The 12769-nt window shown below is 43.3% G+C and overlaps 1 protein-coding gene across 7 annotated transcripts in view; it reads right to left on the bottom strand.

Moving 5' to 3' along the window:
- LOC26536261 (unconventional myosin-VIIa) overlaps window positions 1–12769 on the bottom strand; it is an 893412-nt gene that overhangs the window by 231700 nt on the left and 648943 nt on the right. The gene's annotated exons all lie outside the window — the stretch shown is intronic.

The following is a 12769-nucleotide window of genomic DNA, read 5'->3' as shown; positions in this document are numbered from 1 at the left end:
CTCAGGAACTACAAAAGCTAGAAAGTTGATTAAGTATACAGACTCCAGGGACATAGACGCAGCGCAAGTTTGTCGATTCAGGTTGCCACGCCCACTCTAACGCCCACAAACCGCCCAAAACTGCCACGCCCACATTTTTGAAAAATGTTTTAATATTTTTTCATTTTTGTATTGGTCTTGTAAATTTCTATCGATTTGCAAAAAAACTTTTTGCCACGCCCACTCTAACGCCCACAAACCGCCCAAAGCTGCCACGCCCACACTTTTGAAAAATGTTTTGATATTTTTTCATTTTTGTATTAGTCTTGTAAATTTCTATCGATTTGCCAAAAAACTTTTGGCCACGCCCACTCTAACGCCCACAAACCGCCAAAAACTGTCCTTCGCACTTACACTAGCTGAGTAACGGGTATCAGATGTGTTTCATGGTGTTTCGCTCAGCAACTGGCTGCCGTGAGAACGCTGACTATGCAAGTATGCATGGTGGCCTTCAAAAGGATGCACATATTACATTTTGACTGGAACACAAGTGAACTCTTTATTAGAGTTTGCGGACTTATTGGTGCAGTGGGTATGTGTACCTTAGGGTTCGGCTTATTTACGAAAGTGCGAATTCTCATGGTCTCATGGTCTCAAATTGTTCGTTTTGGTGTTGTTTAGCTATTTAGCTGTTGCTAATAATAATAAATCGAAGAAAGTTTGTTTATTTTCCGATACTGTTTATTTTGCGAATTGTTTACGGCAGCTAGGGCCGACAAAGAGCTATATCGAATGCACAAGTTGAGTCTTTGCCGAAAAACGAAGAAGTGACAATTGGCGGGACAGACAGCCGAAATTCAGCGCCCAAGCTTAACGTACGTAGATAACAAAGAGAACAAGGAATGAGTTGCGGTTTGCACAATGGGCATTGCAACTGCTACCACTGACTACTTCGGCTTACAATATTAAGAGTATGAGATTAGTCTACTGCACAGTTTTGGCGGCTGCATGACCCAACATCCTCCCCCCGTTGGAAGCTTGGCTCCACAGCTTGTTCACTGCCCGCCTTATTACTCCGGACGCGGTCCTCAATTCTGCAACTCGAACGACGCCGTCTCTGCCAGGAATCAACTGCATGACTCTCGCCAAAGGCCATCTCATTGGGGGTAGATTCTCGTCCTTAACAAGAACGACGTTGTCCACGGCTACGCCAGGCTTCGGGGTGCGCGACTTGGAGCGCTGCTGGAGCAACGTCAAGTACTCTTCCTTCCATCGCGACCAAAATATTTGCTGAAGAAAGGAGATGCGCTGCCAAGAGTCAAGCCTATTATAGTTTAGGGCCGTTATATCTGGCTCGTCAAACGACGAAGGCGGACCACCATTGAGAAAATGCGCCGGAGTGAGGACGTCCAGACCGGCTCTGTTCTCTGAAATGGGAACTAAAGGTCTAGGCGCCCGCCTACTTTAAGAAGTCCAAATTGGTCCAGGAACGGCGAAAGCGAGGATATGGGACTAGACGTGGAAACTCTTCCCAGCGTTTTTAGGGACTGCATGTCCTCCCATAACTGCGCACGCTGCATCAAGCGCAGCATCATCTGAGTACCCTCTTGAATGTGTGCGACGGTGAGCGCAGGATGACGAATTTCAGGGTGCTTTGTAAGCTTCCTTTCCAGCGACAAGAATCTCCGCAAAGCCTGAAGATAGGAATCTCCTAAAGAGTCCAAATGGAGTTTTAGCGGCAACCGTACCGAGTAATCGCCAGCTCGCAATCGGGTGTAATTTTTAACAAAGTGGGCCTCGCAATCTAGCTCCTCCTTTGTGGCTTGAACTATTGGGCCGGGACAATTTTCTACCTCCCAAAAGCGCTGCAGAAGTGAATCAAGTTCAACATCAATGCCGTTTTCCTTGCTGGCTGAAGAAGGAACGTGAAGCTATTAAGGCGCTACCGCAAGGGCGCGCGCAGCCTCCAGACGCAACCCAGCCCAGACGAGTTTTTTGAAGCAGTGGCAGTCCTGGCAACAACTTTATCTGACCTACGCACAGCAGCTCATAAAACAGGCTAGCTCCTATTAACAGGTCAACACGCTGAGCCTTATGAAATTCCGGGTCAGCGAGCTGCACGTTTCTTGGAATCTTCCAGTCCCCACTGTCCACATTTAGGCTTGGCTGGCGATCCGTGATATTGGGAGCGATAACTGCTGTTATGCTCGTTGAGAAATTAGAAGTGACAGACCGCATCGCAATTTCTACCGAGAATCCATTAGTCGCGAAATTGGAATCCCCAGTGACGGAGCCAGACGACATCGACTTCTTAAGTTGCAGTTGATTTGCAAACGGAGAGGTGACCAAGTGCAGTTGAGAGCCAGAATCTAACAAGGCCCTGCAGGGAACGAACAGTCCCGACCGATTCTGCACTAGAAAGGTTGCAGTGCCTAGCAGCACAAGGTCACTACCGAGATCCTGGGCAATTAGAGTAGAAGAAGTCGAAAGCGGGGCGGAAGGCTCAGTGTGGGAACTTGAAGACACGGGAACATGTGGGTGCGAGGAAGGCGGACCATCTAGATGGAGCAGCGTTGATGCCTGATTCCACAGGTTCGGCAGCGGCTCGAGCTGCATTTCCGTAGCTGATGACCTGCTTTTAGGCAATTTAGGCAAAGTGCTAGTCTCTTTGCCTCTCGCAGACGATCTACTGGCACTAAGTCTCTAAATTGCGGGCAATAATATATGGCATGCTCTGCACTATGGCAAAGCATGCAACCAAGAGAATTTTGGGTGGTAGCAACTAGCGTCGAACGATTTCTGCCTGGCGCATGGTTGCCATGGCGCAATCTACGGCCTCCAAAGTCCTACATCGCTGCTCCAGGAAAGCAGCCATCGATTCCCACGACGGAATAAGGTTGGCAAAGACCACTTAGCTTGGCTCGCCGCAACCAGCTTTTGCAGCAGCACTTGCCTTATGATGCAGCCAGCGATTTGCTTAGTGGTGCCCAAGCCCTTCAACGCACGAATGTGAGCGTTAAACTTGTCCGACAATTCCCGAAGCGATGCCACTGAACCATTCCGTACTACCTTTAAACCCAGAATCTCGGTGATGTGCGCCTGAAAAACGAGACGCCGATTATCAAACCTTTTTTGAAGCAACTCTAAAGCCGCTTCGTAACTGCTGTTTGAGATCTCCAATGATCGGATAGTTTCCAGCGCTGAATCCCTCAAACATGACCGCAGATGTTGAAATTTCTCAATGTTGGAGAGGTCCGGATGGCTGTCGATTATGCTCGTGAACACGGAGTAAAAATCCGCCCAGTTTGCGTAGCCTCCGCCAGCTGGACAGGCGGCAACGGCATCGGCCTCGGACGCGGCCGCGGCTGCGTTTGACGACCACTACGCTGGTTGGGCACAACACCTTCCGCAAGCGTTGAGTGCGGCGCGATATGCACATTGCGTTTGGCTATTTCCGCGCGCACACTAGCCTTGAATTCAACGATGAACAGCGCATTGGCTTTGCGCTTTAAAAAGGTCACCCTGTTTTTGTCACTTTCAGCGGGCATAGCAACAAATCGCTTTCAATTCGGTTCAGCGGGAATATGAGCACAAAATAAATGCCGAAAAAGCAAGCGGAGTCAATGCACTTAACGATATATGTAGCAATGTATGTATGTATATATGTAATGCTAGCTCGCTTAAACACAGCCACTATCACCGAAATCACCACTCACACTTGTCCAACCGATTGCTATTTAATGTATTAATATTTATTTATAAACGGGATAAGTGCATTAATTAATGCATGCAAATTAACACGATCACGTCGGGGTCACCAATGTTTAGCTATTGAGCTTTTTCAATAGCTGTTGCTAATAATAATAAATCGAAGAAAGTTTGTTTATTTTCCGATACTGTTTATTTTGCGAATTGTTTACGGCAGCTAGGGCCGACAAAGAGCTATATCGAATGCACAAGTTGAGTCTTTGCCGAAAAACGAAGAAGTGACAATTGGCGGGACAGACAGCCGAAATGCAGCGCCCAAGCTTAAAGTAGGTAGATAATAAAGAGAACAAGGAATGAGAGCCGTACAGATAAATGCGTGCGAGAACAGCGGTTTGCACTATGGGCATCGCAACTGCTACCACTGACTACTTCGGCTTACAATATGAAGAGTATGAGATTAGTCTACTGCACAGTTTTGGCGGCTGCATGACCCAACAGTTGTAAAACTTAAATTTCTTAAATTGTAGCCCGATCGGATAATGTTTAGAGGTGCCATTCATAGCCAAAAGTTTGATATAGGCATTTTTTGGCTAAAATGCTGTATTCTTTAGTTAAAATTCTGTTTTTTTTGTGAGCATTTACGATTTTAGGTCGCAAATTGCTCTAATACACTTTATTTTAGTTTTATATGATAAAATATATTTAAAATATATAAGAATTTATTTTTAATTAATTTTTAAGTGATTTCTTACTGCTAAATTGGTACTTTATTGTATACTCTTTGACAACTTGTCATAATTTTTGTATTCGAGCTCTTTAGTTGTTAATTTCTTGTTATAATCTTGCATTATTTTTGTCGATTCATGTTGCCACGCCCACTCTAACGCCCACAAACCGCCAAAAACTGTCAGTGTTGAAGACTCTCCTTCGCACTTCCACTAGCTTAGTAACGGGTACCTGAAAGTCGGGGAACTCGACTATAGCGTTCTCTCTTGTTTCTTTTAAAAGGGAGGTGTAAGATATCTACCCTATAAATATACTAAATTAATGGGTACAACTTATCTTCAAAACATTGTGACAAACTTTGTCATAATAAACATAACCACCAACAATTACACAAGTGTTCCAGCGCTCAAATAATATGATCTAACGCTTATACATAAGCCGATCGCGGAGCGTGGGAATGCTGAGCATGCACTTTGCAGCTCAAGTGGTCAGACCATACATGACATATGCATGCCTTCTGCATACATATGTAGATGTATATGGAACTATATGTATATAATAATACGTACTATATATACGGGTCAGCTCAGCCCAAGTTGAGCGCATAAGAAACATTCGAATAAAGTAACTCTAACTGAGCAGACGCTCTGACTTTAAAAATACTGAACATTCTTTGGGATCCTTGCGAACTTTATACCAGAATACATACATTACCCGCAGGCCAAAGCCGCTGAAAGGGTAAACCAATCCGTGTTACAAATTTTGCAGGCCTTAATTGCAACTAACCAAAATATTGGGATTTTCAACTCAGCCGAATTAAGTGTTTCCTTCAGAGTGGTTCTCATGAGTCGATCGGCCTTTCTAGGCCATGTTCGGATTGCGGATGATCACTCACGGCTCCGCCTACCCCGTTCTGAGGAGGTTAGGAGACATACAATGCGCCGACCCCGAGATAAGCCTACTAGATAACATGGAACTTATTTTGCAAAAAGTAGTACAGGGGCTTGACAGGACCTATGGAAGAGCGGAGAAATAGTATAGCACCCACCAGCAAGTAGAATTTTCAAGTGGACAAGTTGTCTATAGGAAGAACTACTGGCAGAGGAACAAGCGATAATGCCAAGCGAGGCCCTAATCGCGTGCGCTGCGTTATTTTGCAGCGTAAGGGCAAAGTGTTATACAAGCTGGGCAATGCTCAGGGCAAAAGTGTCGGAGTGTTCCATGCGAAAGATTTAAACTTGCAGCCGTGGGTATAATTGCTAATCTATAATATTTGTTGTGTGTGGAAACATTAAATTAAAACAAAAGCTAATTTAAATAGACAACAAACAAATCGACAGTTCCAAAATGAGCCAACGCGATTTGCGCGCTCAGCGGCAAAAAGAGGAAGACGAGCGCCGGCTCTCTCTCCAACGAAACAATGCATACTTCATCGTCGTGTCTGACGCCCGCGAGTACCAAACAATTTATCGGGTCAATGAGCTAGCACCCGCAGAAAGCAAACGATCGCGGTCTTGCTCACCAATGCTTATGACTGCACGATGAGAGCGTCTCTCTCGCGCTATGCTCAGTACCGAGAGCTGTGTACATTTTTGCTGAATCCACAACAACCAAAGCAAGTGCACTCTCTCCGACTCTAGAAAACAAAAGCGGACAAGAACCAAAACAAAACACAAAACTGTTTCAAACAGGGCTGGATCGCTACATTCAAATAAAGCGAAAGCTAAGCCCACAACACAAACAGGCTGGCAATCAGTCGAAAATAAATCGCACCAACGTTAACAACTCAACTTCAAATAGGTTTGCACTACTGGATGACCGCGAAGTGCATCCAATCAAAGAACAGGAGCAGAAGAAGATTAAGCCGCCACCAATATTTATACGACAGAAAACCTCAAGTGCACTGGTTAACAAACTAGCTAAGACCATCGGAGAAAACAAGTTCCACGTTATACCTCTTACCAAGGGAAACATACATGAAACGAAAGTGCAGACTCCGGATGAGTCTAGCCATCGATCAGTGACCAAGTACCTGGATGAAGCTGGGAAGAGTTACTATACCTACCAGCTATACTTACCATTGCAGGTTGTCATTAAAGGAATTGAATCATCAGTGACCCCATCCGAAATTATCGAGGCACTAAAGGAGAAAAACTTTAAGGCAAAAACGGTGATCAACATTCTTAACAGGAAGAAAGAGCCGCAGCCACTCTTCAAAGTCGAACTGGAGCCATCGAGTCAAAAAATCAGCAAAAATAAAGTACATCCTATTTATAAACTACAGTTTCTACGGAGTTTCCGGAGCAAACTGTCCTAAGAGCAAGGACGACAGCTCAATTAAATTATGCAGCAACTGTGGCGAAAACCACACAGCCAACTGGCGAGGATGCATTGTTTACAAGGAACTTAAGAGTCGCCTAAACAAACGAGTGACTTCAGTTCGAGATCGTACCTCACCAACAATTCACAAAGCAATGGAACCGAGTACAACTAACATCCCTTTGTCTACCAGCTACCGAGCAGCGCCAAATATTTCCTTTGCAAGTGCACTAAAATCAGGGATCCAAACACCAGCAGCGGACACCCCCATTCATCAAACAAAAACTCACGATAACATGCAACAGCAGACAATTGGCGTTGAAGCGATTCGATGCAGCAAAGCATGAAAGACTTTATGGCCTTCATGCAAACAACTATGCAAGAGCTTATGAGGAACCAAAACATCCTTATTCAAATGCTCGTTTCTTCTAAAACCGTATAATGACTCCCCTAATAATAGCAACCTGGAACGCTAATGGCGTTTCGCGGCAAAAGCTAGAACCCGCTCAGTTCTTAGCCGACAGAAACATTGACGTTATGCTAATCTCAGAGACTGACCTTACTGAAAAGTACAATTTTCAAAAACCAGGATACAAATTTTACTTTACGAATCACCCGAATGGCAAGGCCCATGGAGGCACTGGCATACTAATACGATCGCGAATCAAACACCACTTTGTTAGTAATTGGAAGAAGACTGCCTACACTCTACCTTTATAAGCCTCCAATGCTATAACGGGGCTCTCACTCTGGCTGCTGTCTATTGCCCACCCCGCTTCACAATATCAGAGGACAAATTCAGAACACTCTTCGACTCGCTCGGTGAAAGGTTTGTTGCAGCTGGTGATTGGAATGCCAAGCAAATGTACTGGGGATCTCGGATAACGACCCCTAAAGGAAAACAGCTATACAACGCAATTATTAAACCGCAAAAAAGTTTAATTATGTTTCTCCGGGTACGCCTACATACTGGCCAGCTTCCAGACTTGATTAACTTTGCCATCACCAAAAGGATATCCCAATCAATGATTACAGCTGAGGCACTTTCAGAACTTTCATCTGATCACTGCCCGGTGCTCTTTAATCTTTTGTACCAACTGCAACACATCGAGCGGCCGTATAGACTCACAAGCAACAGGACCAACTGGGAGAGGTATAAAAATATGTTTGTTCACATACCGACTTCTCTAGCTCATTGGAAACCGAGCAAGACATCGATCAGTTTGCTGGTAGCCTAGAATCAACACTAGTTGCAGCAGCAAAAGCGTCAACTCTACAAGATACCCACGGATGCAGTAAAAAGTTCAACATGACAAGTCGAGATACCGAGCTCCTTGTGCTTGAAAAACGACGACTTCGAAGGAAGCGTCAGGAGCATAGATCACCTGGCGCAAAGAGTAGACTAAAAGCAGCTTCTCGCAGACTTACTAAAGCGCTTAAGAAAAGAGAAGCGGACGCACAACTGCGTTACATCGAGAATCTCACGCCCACCAGCACAAAAAACTCATTGTGGAAAGCCCACAAGAATCTGCAGGCACCAGCAGAAACTGTCGTACCCCTCCGTAACTCTACCGGAAACTGGTCTCGTAGTGACATGGACAGAGCAAGAGTCTTCGCTGACATCTCAAAAAGGTATTCCAACCAAATCCAGCCACTAACTCATTTACTCTCCCACCCTTAACTGCATCTGACTTAGCACCACAAGATCCCATAGAATCCCGGCCAAGCGAAATAACGAAAGTCATTAGAGAGCAACTGAAGACTGGAAAATCGCCTGGCTACGATTTAAGAACACCGAAAATCATAATCAAGCTTCCAATGTGTGTAGTTCTACTCTTCAACGCTATTACCAAAATTGGATACTTTCCTCAAAAGTGGAAGAAATTAGTTAATGTTATGATTCCTAAGCCTGAGAAAGACAAAACACAGCCATCATCATACAGGCCAATAAGCCTACTTACTTGTCTCTCCAAGTTATTTGAAAAAGTACGGCTCAGTCCAGTACGAATCAGTCCCCTCCCCACCTTAAAACACACGACACACTCCCATCGCAACAATTTGGTTTTCTGGCAAAACATGGAACTATTGAGCAGGCTAACCGCATCACAACAGAAATTCCCACTGCTTTTGAGCATCGTGAATATTGTACAGCTTTATTCTTAGACGTTGCACAAGCATTCGATAGAGTATGGTTGGATGGACTTATGTTTAAAATAACCAAACTGCTGCCTCAAAACTTACATAAGGTTCTAAAGTCTTACTTATACAAAAGAGTGTTCGCGGTTAGATGTAGTTCAAGCACTTCAAGCGACTGTTCTATAGAAGCTGGAGTGCCCCAAGGAAGTGTATTAGGTCCAATTCTATACACCCTATACACGGCGGACATGCCAACAGACTACCAGCTAACAACATCCACATTCGCTGATGACACTGCAATACTGAGTCGATCCAGATGCCCCGTAAAAGCTACGATGCAACTAGCACGCTATTTAACATGTGTAGAGAATTGGCTTGCAGATTGGCGCATACGAGTAAACGAACAAAAATTCAAACAAGTTACGTTTACCCTTAACAAACAAAGCTGCCCGCCCTTGATTATGAACCACACGCCCATCCCACAAGCCGATGATGTAACATACTTAGGTATTCATCGGGACATCACCTGGCGGAAACACATAGAGGCCAAGACGACGCACCTGAGACTAAAAGCAAAGGATCTACACTGGCTTATAAACGTTCGGTCTCCCCTAAGCCTGGAGTACAAAGTCCTTTTGTATAACTCCGTTCTTAAACCCATATGGACCTATGGCTCCGAGCTATGGGGCAATGCATCGAGAAGCAACATCGACATCATACAGCGAGCACAGTCTAGGATTCTGAGAATAATAACTGGAGCTCCATGTTATCTTGAGAACGAGAATATACACAAAGACCTAGAAATAAAACTTGTCATTGAGACAATAACAGAGAGAAAAGTAAAATACAAGGAAAAACTAGGCTCACATCCAAATTACCTTGCAAGAAAACTTCTTCGAGTATGCAGCCAAAGTCGACTGCACCGCAACGATCAAACAGCCCAGCGTTAAATTTGTTAGGCCACATAGCACCAATCATCTCATAAAATGATAATTAGCTAGCTCAGAATAAGATTCGAAAACTTATTGTTAGTCTCTTAAGTAAAAGGGAAGATTCAATAAATAAGAAGAAAAAGAAAAAAAAAAAAACAACGCCAATACCTTGATAACAAAGATTTAGGAGACGGCGGCGCAATCCAAGCTGGTTCGGTCCAAGCTAGTACAAATTAGCTCCCAGCTGTGCATCACCCAAGAATTCATAGGGGGATTCCAAAAATGAGTCCATCAAGGAGAAAAAACAATTCCAAACACTCCTCGTCCAACTGCTGGAGTTGGAGTTGACATGCCATATATATATATATATATATATGTATATAAATGTATAAATATATATTAAATAAATAAATATATATAATTAAAATATATAAATAAATATATATAAAATTAATATATACATACATATAAATATCACTATAAATCAAACGTCTACCTTTACATTAATACAAATAGTCCGGCTGGTGCATGCGTAAGCGCATCGATCACTTTGAGCCTATTAAGTACGCCCTTTTTGTAAGATCATAAGACTTTGAAGATTCACAACCAGATTCTTAAACAGGGGAAGGGGTACTACCATTGCGTTGAGTTAGATGGAACGCGACAAAGAAAAGGGAAGGAAAACTATATTTATATGTCGGGTTATTGATGCCAGGAGCCACGTCGTCCGTCCGTCCGTCCATATCGGCGTCACTCATAATAATTTTCATTACTCAATTTGTAAAGCTGCGCGCATTTAACAAGTCCACTTGCGTCTACTTTGGCTTCTCAACGCTTAATGTGTCGTTTCGTACAGACTGCTTTTTGTCTTCCCAATTTTTGACATTCCCTTTTCATTATGTCTCTTTCTCACTCTAACCAATCAGCGCAAGTGGCCACGTTCATCAACAGCTTTATCGCTCTCGTTCTAACAGGGTCCCGTTTATAGATAAATTATCTACTCATCCTCACACATTGAAAATGAATAGGAACACGCATAACAGCAGAAGGAACATGGAGAAGAAGTAAATAGCGACTAATATATAAAACACCAATTTTCTCACATGAATGAGGAATAACAAAATAAGCAACATAGACGATAGGATTCCACTGGAAATGTAATTAATAACGTGGAAATGGATACAACTAATTAAAACAGGCTTGTTTATACTTAGGGCAGTAAAACTATTGAGCTAATTTCGCACGTTGTAAGTGTCAAGAAATTCAAAGGAGCGTACATCGACAAGTTCGATTCATTTATTGCTTAAAGATTTAAATAGCAATAGTTTTGTCAACGAAATCACTGAGGATAATGTCAGTATATTCTTATCCCGCCTACCTCGTTAAGTGATGTTGTTTTGAACAATATAAATGGATTGGCAGACAATAATAAAAGAACCGAAAAAGAGTAAAACGGAATTTAACATGTCGTACAAATGTAAGCCGAAATAGCCAAGTAAAACAAGGAATTATCAATGGGCATGCTCGTATTTAGGTAAAATGCTTTAATAAAGCACGCAAGTTGTTGCATAATAATGAAATTAGGCGGTCACCAAACGTGGGTTCTAATAAATGGATTTGGGCAAACGCTGTATAACACTTGCGACAGGTGGATACTTCCTGGTCATCATGGTTGTTCATTTCACGGACCAATAATTCTACCAGCTCATAAAGCGCATCAAACTGTCTGTTCTTCTTCACCTAACGGTGTTTTGACATATACATGCAGATAAGCTTCACTTTACATGCAGCAGTTTTGTTTGTTGTTATTTTGGGCCCATTGAACGAATCATTGCTTGATGATTGTTTGTCCCATCATGTGGGTCTTCCTTAATAGCTTCACCTGTATGCGGATGAGTGTTATCAATTAGAGAAAACACTTTATAGTTAATCGAATTAACTGCTCTGATGGACTTTTCCTCATCGGCCCCTAAACTCTTCTCATCCTTAGCAGACCTCATCGGCCTCTAAACTTTTCTCATACTTAGCAGACCTCATCGGCCCCTAAACTCTTCTCATCCTTAGCAGACCTATTCGGCCTCTAAACTCTTCCCACCCTTAGCAGACCTAATCGGCCTCTAAACTCTTCTCATCCTTAGCAGACCTAATCGACCTCTAAACTCTTCTCATCCTTAGCAGACCTAATCGGCCTCAAAACTGTTCTCACCATTGGCAGACCTAAGCGACACAAGAGCCAGCAACGGGAGACCAGTTGAGCTGCGACGGATTCCAGATGATGGCCAAGATGAGGATAGGAAGCAAGACGACGAAGGGAGTCGTAGACAAGGAGAGCGAGGGAAATCCGAAGGGCAGTCCGACCGACGAGCGAACTCGCAACAGCAGCGGAGATGCCAGGCGGAGCTAGGAAGAGGACGGCATCGGCCAAAATGGGCCAACCAAGACCCGGTGGGGACACACCGTTACCACCCGCCGAGACCACAACGCACAGTGGTTGCACTTGTAGGGGACCGCGGCCATAAATAGTTCCCGTTGAGATATCGTTATGAAAATTTTCCCAAAAATCTAAAAAAAATATTTGAACATGTATTAAAAAAATTAGCCAAATCGGACGACGTTATCTTATAGCTCCCATAGTATTGCTAATATGCCGATGGTGTGCAAAAACACTTCCAGTAGAGTTGCAGGTCCCGTAAATATAAACAAATTAAAAATCTCCAGTTCTTTCAGTTAATAATAAAAGTAAAATTGAAACGAATTTTAATTTGAATTCAAAAACTTAACAAATACCATCTAACAAATCAAATGTCGACGAAAAGAATTGAGATTTATTTTTTTTTGGTAGTTTTCTTTGACCTGTTATAAAGGGGTCAGAACGCAAAAGAAGGTTGTTCATCAAATCGGTATTTGTTAATATGCGAGACATTTTTCGAGTATGCTGAAGCCGGTACTTCTTTATTTCCTTATTGTTG

This window comes from Drosophila yakuba, chromosome X (assembly GCF_016746365.2).
Source record: "Drosophila yakuba strain Tai18E2 chromosome X, Prin_Dyak_Tai18E2_2.1, whole genome shotgun sequence".
NCBI lineage: Eukaryota > Metazoa > Arthropoda > Insecta > Diptera > Drosophilidae > Drosophila > Drosophila yakuba.
The sequence above is the reverse complement of the archived record's forward strand: the minus strand, read 5'-3'. Positions and strand labels throughout refer to the sequence as shown.